The 10584-nt window shown below is 35.4% G+C and overlaps 1 pseudogene; it reads left to right on the top strand.

Annotated features, from left to right (window-relative positions):
• The first annotated feature begins 837 nt into the window (after positions 1 to 837).
• On the top strand, positions 838 to 931 carry LOC141552342 (U6 spliceosomal RNA; annotated as a pseudogene).
• Positions 932 to 10584: the final 9653 nt, after the last annotated feature.

Raw genomic sequence — 10584 nt, 5'->3', positions numbered from 1 at the left:
ATAAGAAATTATATTCTGAGGCAATCCTAATAAACTTTGGATAAAAAGCATATGCATACAAAAAGAAAACTATGGAGATTGAAAGTAAATCAACATATGCTATGTTCACTTTTTTTAACTTTTTTTTTAATCTCCTGTGTTTTTTCCCTTTTGTCCTGATTTTTCTCTGTCAACATAATTCATAAAAAATGTGTATTTAAAAATTAATATACATGTATAACCAGAAAAAAATAATTTAAAAAAAGAAATGTTATAAGAAATGACAAGATAATTTCAGAAAAAAACTGGAAAGACTTACATAAACTGATACAAAGTGAAATCAGCAGGACCAGGAGAACTTTGTACATAGTAACAGCAACAGTGAAGAACTATAAATGATTTAGCAAATCTCAGCAATATAGTGATCTAAGACAATCCCAAAAAATTATAATGAAATATGTTATATGTGGAACAGCTAGTTGGTGTAGTGGATAGAGCAGCAGCACTGAAGTGAGGGGCATTTGAGTTCAAATATGACCTCAGACACTTAACACTTCCTAGTTTTGTGACCCTGGGCAAGTCACTTAACCCCAAATGTCTCAGCATAAAAACAAACAAACAAACAAAAACAAAACAAAACAAAAAAAAAAACAGCTATCTGCCCTCTGAGAAAGAACTGATATCATCTGAAAATAGGAAAGGGAGCCTTTGCAATGATTTTCTTTTTCTTTTTAAAAAAAGTAATCATATACATTTAATTGTTCCATAAGATAAATTTTTTAAATACATAAGAACAAGATATATTTTTCTAGTAAAGATATGAACAGAGAATTTTCAAATGAAGAAATACAAATTATCAACAACCTTTTTTTTAAAATTAAAATTAGAATGATACATAGAAGATTAGCATGGCCCCTTCACAATGATTTTCTTTGATGAAAGCCTCCTATCTAAGATATATAAGGATATATAAGTGTATAAAGATAAGAACTATTGGCCAATCAAAGATTATGAACAAGTGATTTTCTTTTTTTTTTTAATAAATTTTATTATATATTTTTTATAATATTATCCCTTGTATTCATTTTTCCAAATTATCCCCCCTCTCCCTCTACTCCCTCCCCCCGATGACAGGCAATCCCATACATTTTACATGTGTTACAATATAACCTAGATACAATACATGTGTGTAAATACCATTTTCTTGTTGCACAATAAGCATTAGATTCCGAAGGTACATGTAACCTGGGCAGACAGATATTAGTGCTAACAATTTACATTCACTTCCCAGTGTTTCTTCTCTGGGTGTAGCTACCTCTGTCCATCATTGATCAACTGGAAGTGAGTTGGCTCTTCTTTATGTTGAAGATTTCCACTACCATCAGAATACATCCTCATACAGTATTGTTGTTGAAGTGTACAGTGATCTTCTGGTTCTGCTCGTTTCACTCAGCATCAGTTCATGTAAGTAAGTCTCTCCAGGCCTCTCTGTATTCCTCCTGCTGGTCATTTCTTACAGAGCAATAATATTCCATAACCTTCATATACCATAATTTACCCAACCATTCTCCAACTGATGGACATCCATTCATCTTCCAGTTTCTAGCTACAACAAAAAGAGCTGCCACAAACATTTTGGCACATATATGTCTCTTTCTGCTCTTTAGTATTTCTTTGGGATATAAGCCCAGTAGTAGCACTGCTGGGTCAAAGGGTATGCACAGTTTGATAGCTTTTTGGGCATAGTTCCAAATTGCTCTCCAGAATGGCTGGATTCTTTCACAACTCCACCAGCAATGTATTAGTGTCCCAGTTTTCCCACAGCCCCTCCAACATTCATCATTATTTGTTCCTGTCATTTTAGCCAATCTGACAGGTGTGTAGTGGTATCTCAGAGTTGTCTTAATTTGCATTTCTCTGATCAGTAGTGATTTGGAACACTCTTTCATGTGAGTGGATATAGTTTCAATTTCTTCATCTGAGAATTGTCTGTTCATATCCTTTGACCATTTATCAATTGGAGAATGGTTCAGTTTCTTATAAATTAGGGTCAGTTCTCTACATATTTTGGAAATGAGACCTTTGTCAGAACCTTTGCTTTTAAAAATATTTTCCCAATTTGTTACTTCCCTTCTAATCTTGTTTGCATTAGTATTATTTGTACAGAAACTTTTTAGTTTGATGTAATCAAAATCTTCTATTTTGTGATCAATAATGATCTCTAGTTCTCCTCTGGTCATAAATTCCTTCCTCCTCCACAGGTCTGAGAGGTATCCTCTGTTCCTCTAATCTGTTTATGATTTCATTCTTTATGCCTAAATCATGGACCCATTTTGATCTTATCTTGGTATATGGTGTTAAGTGTGGATCCATATCTAATTTCTGCCATATTAATTTCCAATTTTCCCAACAGTTTTTTCCAAATAATGAATTTTTATCCCTAATGTTGGTATCTTTGGGTTTATCAAAGATTAGATTGCTATAGATGTACCCTTTTTTGTCCTTTGTATCTAATCTGTTCCACTGATCTACCGGTCTATTTCTTAGCCAATACCAAATGGTTTTGGTGACTGCTGCTATATAATATAGCTTTAGATCAGGTACACTTAGACCACCTTCCTCTGAGTTTTTTTTTTCATTATGAACAAGTGATTTTCAAGGAAGAAATTAAATTACCAATAGCTATATTTCTAATAATTAGAAAAATGTTAGTTAAAGTAACTCTGAAGTTCACCTTGCACCCATCAGATTGGCAAGGCTGGCTTTGTGTGTGTGTGTGTGTGTGTGTGTGTGTGTGTGTGTGTGTGTGTCTTTGGAAGAGCTATAGGAGGAAAATAGGCACTTTAAATATACTATTAATGGAACTGCGAATTGATCCAGCTCTTCTGGAAAATAATTTTGGTTTATGTCCCCCAAAGTTACTAGATTGTGTTATTCTTTGAATAGAGATATCACTAATAGGTCTATGCTCTCAAATTGATAAAAAAGAGAGAGAGAGAGAGAGAGAGAGAGAGAGAGAGAGAGAGAGAGAGAGAGAGAGAACAAGGACTCATATATACAAAAATATTTATAGCAGTAGGAGGCAAGAGGGGGAAGAGAGAGGGAATCTGTTAATCTTATTCTCATCATTGGAACAAAGAGGAAATGATATACACACTCAATGTGTATATATAGAAATCTGTCTTAACCCTGCAAGAAAGTAGGAGGGGTCGGGGGTACAGGAAAAGGGGAGGGTGATAGAAAAGAGGACATACTGGGGGAAGCAGTGGTTACTAGCAAAATATTTTTGAGGAGGAACAGGATAAAAGAAGAGAAAGAATGGGAGGAGGAAGTTTCTCTGATAAGGCTTCTCTCATTTTTCAAACATATAGTGAACTGGGTCAAATTTATAAAAAAATAAGAGCCATGTTCAATTGATAAATGATCAAAAGATATGAACTGTACCCAGGCATATTATGTATATCCTTTGACCTAACAATACCACTACTAGACATGAATACCCAAAGAGATTTTTTAAAAAGAGAAAATACAAAAGGACCTATATGTACAAAAAATATTTATAGTAGCTCTCAGGGCAAAAAAGTAGAAACTGAAGGGAGGCCCATCAGTTGGGGAATGGTTGAATAAATTGTGGTATGTGGTTATGATGGAATATTATTGTTCTGAGAGAAATGATAAGCAGGATGCTCTCAGAAAAACTGGAAAATCCTCCATGAACTCAAGCAAAGTGAAATGTACTGTGTACAAAGTAATGGCAATGTTCTACAATGATTTGTTATTCTCAGCAATATAATGATCCATAACTATTCTGAAAGACTAGTGAAAAATCCTTTCCATCACCAGAGAAAGAAAGAACTGATTGTTTCTGAATCCAGATTAAAGCATTTTCTCTCTTTTTTCCTTTTTTTTTTTTTTGACTATTTTTCTTGAGCATCTTTTTTTTTTTTTCTTTTCTTTCTTAGTAGGGGAGATAAATCTTTTCTTTCTCTTTTGTGTGTTTGAGGCAATTGGGGTTAAGTGACTTGTCCAGGATCACACAGATAATAAGACATATCTGAGGCCAAATTTGAATTCATGTCCTCCTGATTCTAGGGCTGGTGCTCTATCAACTGCGACATCTAGCTTCCCGTATGTTTTCTTTCACAACCTGACTTTTATGGAAATGTTTGCATAGCTTCACCTGTGGTCTAAAAGAAGACATATGAGAAGATACCTTTCACTCCTCAGTATATTTTCAGAATTTTAAAATATATTTATTAATTTTGCTAATTTTAAAAAATTCTATCGCTTGTTCTTTTATTTTATTTTTATTATTATTATTATTCTTTATTATAAGGAATGGTCTCCAAGAGGGAGGAATGAAAATAATACTAGAGGAAATTTTAGTGGTGGGAATGTAATACAGGGTTTAAGTCTATTTGCATTAGAGTTCCAGAGAATGATTTGTTCATGCTCCCTGTGGGCATCAAGAATAGAGTGAGAACTTGAGAGAGAAAAGGTCCTAGGTTTTTTTTATTTCTTTCTTTCAGAGGACATATATGTTTCCAGGATTTCTTCAGGGAAATATCCATGAAAGGAGAGAAAGATTCTCCAAAGAAGTCACTGAAAAACAAATGCCATAATCATAGACCTATTTGTAGCTAACCATAATAAAGACTTTGGGGAATTTCTCTTTGGGTGGGATCATGGTCAGACTTGAACCTTCTCCTAGCAGGATAGTCCATTTACTCTATATAGTGTCTAGTTTATTTTAATTTTTTTAACTCTTTAAAAAAATTATTTGCTGTAAGCTTGGAAAATAGGTTTATTGGCTATATGTATTATAAAACTTTGTATAACACACACAAATGAGAAAGGGATCAAACTTTTAAATGCAGCTTTAAATATACTCTTTAAAGGGGTAGAAATCAAGAGATTGGCTTGAACCTAAAAAAAAGTTTTCTCTAGACAAACAATATTTAGGAGGGGGAACAATATATATATATATATATATATATATAAACTAGGTATAATTCTAGCCTAGTATCTCTTCTCTAAGGAGTGTAGAATATATACTCAATCATCCAATTATCTGATCCCCTTCCAGTATTTATTAAAGTCTCTTTGGAGAAAGGTAGGTGGAGGAAATACCAGAGCCATCTATTATTCATGACTCTCTAAGAACTACCTCTAGATCCATGTGCACACAATCACATAATCTACAGTGGCAATACACACACACACACACACACACACACACACACACACACACACACACACCCCTCTTATACAAAACCAAAATATATAAGTAAAATGTTATTTATCAACAATGGCAAATTTAGGGATGTATGAAATATCAGGCCAACAAGTTATTTTTGGCTAACTTAGAAGCATCCAGAAAGCATAGCACAACAGAGTGGAGTGTTTGTTAATAATTACCTCAAAGGAGGCATCTGTTTAGACTCTTCAGGGAGACATAATTATGCTCCACAGCTGCACCTACAACGCACCTTATCCTTCAGGGAATGTTTGCTCCAGGTTTTGCTGGCACACCTAGTCACACTCAGTTTATATTGTATATTTGCATGTTTATATTGTTAGATGGATAGGTGACAATTTGAACTTTGAGATAGAGAATAAAGTGTGTTGATGCATAAGACGCTGGTTTCAGAATATAGGAGAGTAATAGTTTGAGAGTCAGATGTCCTAGGTTCAAATCCTGATTTATGCTCCCTGTGCAACTTGAAACAAGCCACCTATCTTTGGGCCTCAGTTTCCTAATTTATAAAATGAGTCAGTGAGACTAGATGGCCTCTTGAAGCCCCTTTCAGTTCTGGATATGTAGTCTCCTTACAATAAGTTTTAAGGGATTGATTTAATTATCAAAATTGAATAATACTCTCTTAGACTGATGTCCAAAGACATTAAGGACTTAAATGAATTCAATGATAATGGATACCTAGTTATAAGGTTTTGGGGTTTTAAAAAATTTTAATTAAGATTTTGTTGTAACAAACGATATTTAATGTCTAGGGCTTGGAAATCTTTTTTTATATATACAGATTGATTTTAATATTCCTCAACTAGAGTACTCATCTAGTGCCTCATTGTGGAATAGAGGATCATAGATTATAGATCTGAGGCTGGAAAATAGCTCAGAGGCTATCCCATCCAATGCTTTCATTTTACACATGAGAAAACTGAGGCCTGGAGAAGTTAATTGGCTCACCCAAGATCTCACAGTTGATGAATAATAAAAGTAGGACTTGAATCTATCTTTTCTAACTCCAGAGCCAATGTGTTTTTCACTGTTTAAGGCTAACTCAAAGTACCATTTCTGTCAGATCTCGCTGATGTGTAATGTCTTTGTTTGTTAATCAGACAATAGATTTTTTTTTAAATTTTATTGAAGCTTTTTATTTTGAAAGCATATGCATAGATAATTTTTCAACATTGATCTTTGCAAAACCTTTCATTCCAAATTTTTCCCTCCTTCCCCCAGCCCCCTTCCCTAGATGGCAAGTAATCCAATATATATTAAATATGTTAAAATATATGTTAAGTCCAATATATGTATACACATTTATACCATTATCTTCCTGCACAAGAAAAATCAGATCAAAAAGGGGAAAAAAATGAAAAAGAAAACAAAATGAAGCAAACCAACAACAAAAAGAGTAAGAATGTTACATTGTGATCCACACTTAGTTCCCACAGGCCTCTCTCTGAGTGTAGATGGCTCTCTTCATCACAAGATCATTGTAACTGGTCTCAATCATCTCATTGTTGGAAAGAGCCATGTTCATCAGAATTGATCATTGTATAATCTTGTTGTTAGGTTATAGATTTTAAAAATCACCTTTGCTAACTTTGAAGATGGTATGTTACTATGTAGTCTATAGGTACCAACATTTTCAAAAGCTAAGAAGGACCTATTGGGAAGGGCACCAGTTCTTGAAACAAAGTATCCAGTTCAGGAACTCAGTTCAAATGCCATCTCTTATGCTTATTGTCTAGATCACCTTCAACAAGTCATTTAACCTTGTAGTGTTTTAGTTTCTTCTTCTCTATATTAAATGAGTTGGATTGGATTGAAGTTCCCTTGTAATTCTAGATTTATCATCTTATGACCTTACTCCCTTCCTAGTCATAGAGGGCTTATCATCTCTACAAATAGAAAGAACATTCAAATATTCAGCTTTCTCGGTGATTGTGATTGTATATATATGTATGTTTGTGCGTGCATGCAGACATATACTGCATAGGTCCCTTTGACAGACTGCTAAAGCCAGAGGACTCCTCAGAATAATGTTTTTAAATGCACAAAATAAGATCTATAGAATGACAAAAGGAAGCTAATTATATTGAAATAGTTATTATATATATATATATGTATATGTATCTGTATTTTTTTCTTAAGTCCAAAAACATCAGGTTAAGAACTCCAGCTTTCACAATACTCAAGGAATGAATTGTTCTGACTAATTCAATAGTCTAGCTGCCCCTGGAAAATTACTAGATTACAACAAAAATATGTTTTACCCTTAAGCTATGTTCAATATAATTTGATATTTGATCTACATAGCACTTCAGGATGAAAGGTGACTCCAAGGTGCAGTTTATAAAGATGTGTTCTCATTATATAGGACAAAGGAGGAAATATTCTGGTTATATAAATTTCTGAGTTTGTTTAGATTCTGGATAAATGGGAGTTTGTTATATTTGTTCTTTGAAATCTGTTGCAAAAATATTGGTTATCTTTACATGTCTGTCCTGATTGGCTTCCTTCAGCATAGCTGGCATAATTCTTACCCCACTCACCCCTTGACCTTAGTCCCCTGGCGTAGGCCCTAGATTCTTTACTGTATGGTATTTTCCCCTGAAGGATTTCCTTTTGCCTTTTAGCATGCTGCTCAGTGCATAGCTCTTTTAGGGTCTGTTCTCAATTGGCCACCGGGCAGTCTAACCAGACCCCATTTCCTTCTCTCCTGCTTCCCATGGTTTTATCTGGAGCAAGGAGGGTACCTCCCACTGCTGGGCTACTTTCACCAGCATTCCCTGGCTCTGGCAGCAGCTCTCCCTGCCTGTCGGCTTCTCTGTTCTCCTGCAGCTGCTTCCCCTGTAGCTATTATTCTTTCCACACCATGCTCTCTCTTTTCCTCCAGCAGGTGACTTCTCTTTTCAATTCTGCAGCCTCCTGGTTCCCCCTATGCCCCCCTTTTCTTTCCTGAGGACCATGTGACTGACCGATACAGTCTAGCTGAAGGATGTGGGCGCCAATCCACCCTCAGTGGTTGAGTCTGGAGTCCTCTTGCTTAGTGATGGAGCCAGCTAAATGTCTGGAAAAACTGGGGGAAATGGACAAAGTCTTTCTAGTGCAGCTGGTTCCTTTGTCAAGGGCTTTCCTTGTTCTCCACTGTTAAATTGTATTTTTCCTGTTGTTTTGCCAAAAGCCTGGCACAGAGTGAGAGAATAAATTAATGAAATGAGAGAGAGAGAGAGAGAGAGACAGAGACAGAGAGAGACAGAGAGAGAGAGACAGAGACAGAGAGAGAGAGAGAGAGAGAGAGAGAGAGAGAGAGAGACAGAGAGAGAGACAGAGAGAGACAGAGACAGAGACAGACAGACAGACAGACAGACAGACAGACAGAGAGACAGAGACAGAGACAGAGACAGAGAGACAGAGACAGAGAGAATGAGAGAAACAGTTAAGCATTAATCTGACCAGAGACAAACTTTGGTGTGAATTGAATCTCTATAGAACTCTGGGATTTCTTATCTCAACTCACATTCAAATCAATAATTTGGGTCCCCCAGAACAAGGATAGCCAAATCTTTCCCACAGTGTTCTAGGGATATCATCGAAGGAGAATGAAGTTCTCTAATGCTTCAAGACCCCACTCCAATGTGTCTTAGACTCCAGAGATCTTGGAAGATTATGTCATCAACCTCTTATAATTCTGGTCAAAGGAAGTTTGTTCTCAGATCTAGCCCCAACATTTCCTCTCCTTTTTGGTAGGCATTTGACATATATATGCACACATATTATGTCTCTATATATGTTTATATGCCTATATATATATATATATATATATATACACACATATATATGTCTGTATATATGTCTCTCTCTCTCTATATATATATATGTATATACATATATATATATATATATATGATATAGTGGGAAAAAATCTGGATCTATAATAACTAGCCATGTTATTTTGGGAAGGTAATTTTAGTTTTGTAACCCTTAATGTCCATGGCAGATAAATTAAGAAGTTGGATTGGACTACATCATTATTAATATCCCTTCCAAGAAAATGCAATTAACTATGGAAAGAATTAAAATCAAATCATATATATGCACTAGAATATTTATTAATGAGGAAATCAGGAACTATGACTTACAGCCTCACTAAATTTGGAGCTCATATGAACTAGGTCTGATCTTAAAAATGATCCAAAAGGTCATTTTTTTGTTTGTTTGTTTCTTTGTATCCCTGCCCAGAACTTTGGAAAATTTCAAAATATGCTCACTGACCATAATAGGACTCCCAGCTCTCATATAAGCACTCCAGGTAACAAAAGCATAATCGGGAAGGGGGGAGAGGGAGAGGAGGAGCAGCTAGATGGTGCAATGGATAGAGCACTGGCCCTGAAGTGGGGAGGATCTGAGCTCAACCCAGTCTTCATGTAATCTGGTAAGAAAGAGAGAGAGAGAAGGATTCAAAAGAATCTTTATGAATAGACCATATGACTAATACGCTTCTATAAAAAAAGAGGTAGACATAGAACATGCATAAAACATTCATGGAAGCCTTAAGTTTCTCTCAGAAAGGTTTGCAATGTGGGGCGGCTAATAAGGCAGAGAGAGAGAAAGAGGGAGAGAGATGATATTCTGGTGATTCCTTCATTCCCTGGCAAAGTCCTATAAAGTGTGTTCCAGATTTTTAAGCCACTCTCAATTGGACTTCCTTGCCCTTCAAAAGATAAATATATTTTGAATCTTCTGAGTGGACATTTCTTTTCTGTCAAAATTTATTTTTCTCATCTAGTGCCTTTAAGATTTGACTGTTCTCTAGCTGTGGAGGTCACACTTTTTTTTTTTTTTTTTTTTTTTTAAGATGTATACTGCTTGGGAGTTTCCTACGTTTCTTCAGGATCTTCTAATCTTCAAACTCTTGGACTCAGGGCTACTTTTGAAGTTACCTTTGAGAATGACATAGGCCAAGAACCCTCTCTGTCTGCTAAAAGTTAGCAAGGATCATCCTGCCTCGGGCATTTCCTACCTCTGACTAAGAGGATGAGCTTTAGAATCATTTTCCATGTGATATAGTAGATGAAGCACTGGACTCAGAGTCAGAAGATATGTGTTCAAATTCTGCCTCTGACATTTACTGTCTGTTTTATCTTCCATGCCTCAGTTTCCTCCTTAATAAAATAAGGAATTTGACTTGATAGTCTTGAAATGCCATGAACTTTCAGACCATTGTAGGGCAGGGAAGAGAATAAACATTTATAGAACACCTATTATGGGCTACTCACTATGCTAAGAACTGTTTATTTTTTTTAAATATATAATCTAATTTGATCTTCACACCATCTTGTGAGGAAATAATAAAA

Source organism: Sminthopsis crassicaudata, chromosome 1, assembly GCF_048593235.1.
Source record: "Sminthopsis crassicaudata isolate SCR6 chromosome 1, ASM4859323v1, whole genome shotgun sequence".
NCBI lineage: Eukaryota > Metazoa > Chordata > Mammalia > Dasyuromorphia > Dasyuridae > Sminthopsis > Sminthopsis crassicaudata.
The sequence above is the reverse complement of the archived record's forward strand: the minus strand, read 5'-3'. Positions and strand labels throughout refer to the sequence as shown.